Source organism: Habropoda laboriosa, unplaced genomic scaffold, assembly GCF_001263275.1.
Source record: "Habropoda laboriosa isolate 0110345459 unplaced genomic scaffold, ASM126327v1 scaffold33, whole genome shotgun sequence".
Lineage (NCBI taxonomy): Eukaryota > Metazoa > Arthropoda > Insecta > Hymenoptera > Apidae > Habropoda > Habropoda laboriosa.
The window spans coordinates 360,550-360,758 of record NW_017100187.1 but is presented as its reverse complement, the minus strand read 5'-3'; the positions used below and the strand labels follow the sequence as shown (position 1 = coordinate 360,758).

The 209-nt window shown below is 25.4% G+C and overlaps 1 protein-coding gene across 1 annotated transcript in view; it reads left to right on the top strand.

The window, feature by feature from the left end:
- Positions 1-209, top strand: part of LOC108579453 (cilia- and flagella-associated protein 74-like) — a 16,552-nt gene that overhangs the window by 11,593 nt on the left and 4,750 nt on the right. The window lies entirely within an intron of this gene.

Sequence of the window (209 nt, the reverse complement as noted above, 5' to 3'; positions counted from 1 at the left end):
CACTCTTTCTTTTTTTTTTATTTATTTAGTCGTCGATTTGAAAATGGAAAATAAACGTCGACACTACTAACAGTGTCTTAAATAATTTAGTTTAATTATAGAAAAAATTGATCATTAATCATGAAGGATTAAAATTAAGAAATTGATGAAATATACCGGAAAATAATTTTCTTCGAAACTGAAGTTCGAAGAGAAGGAATGTCCAAAAT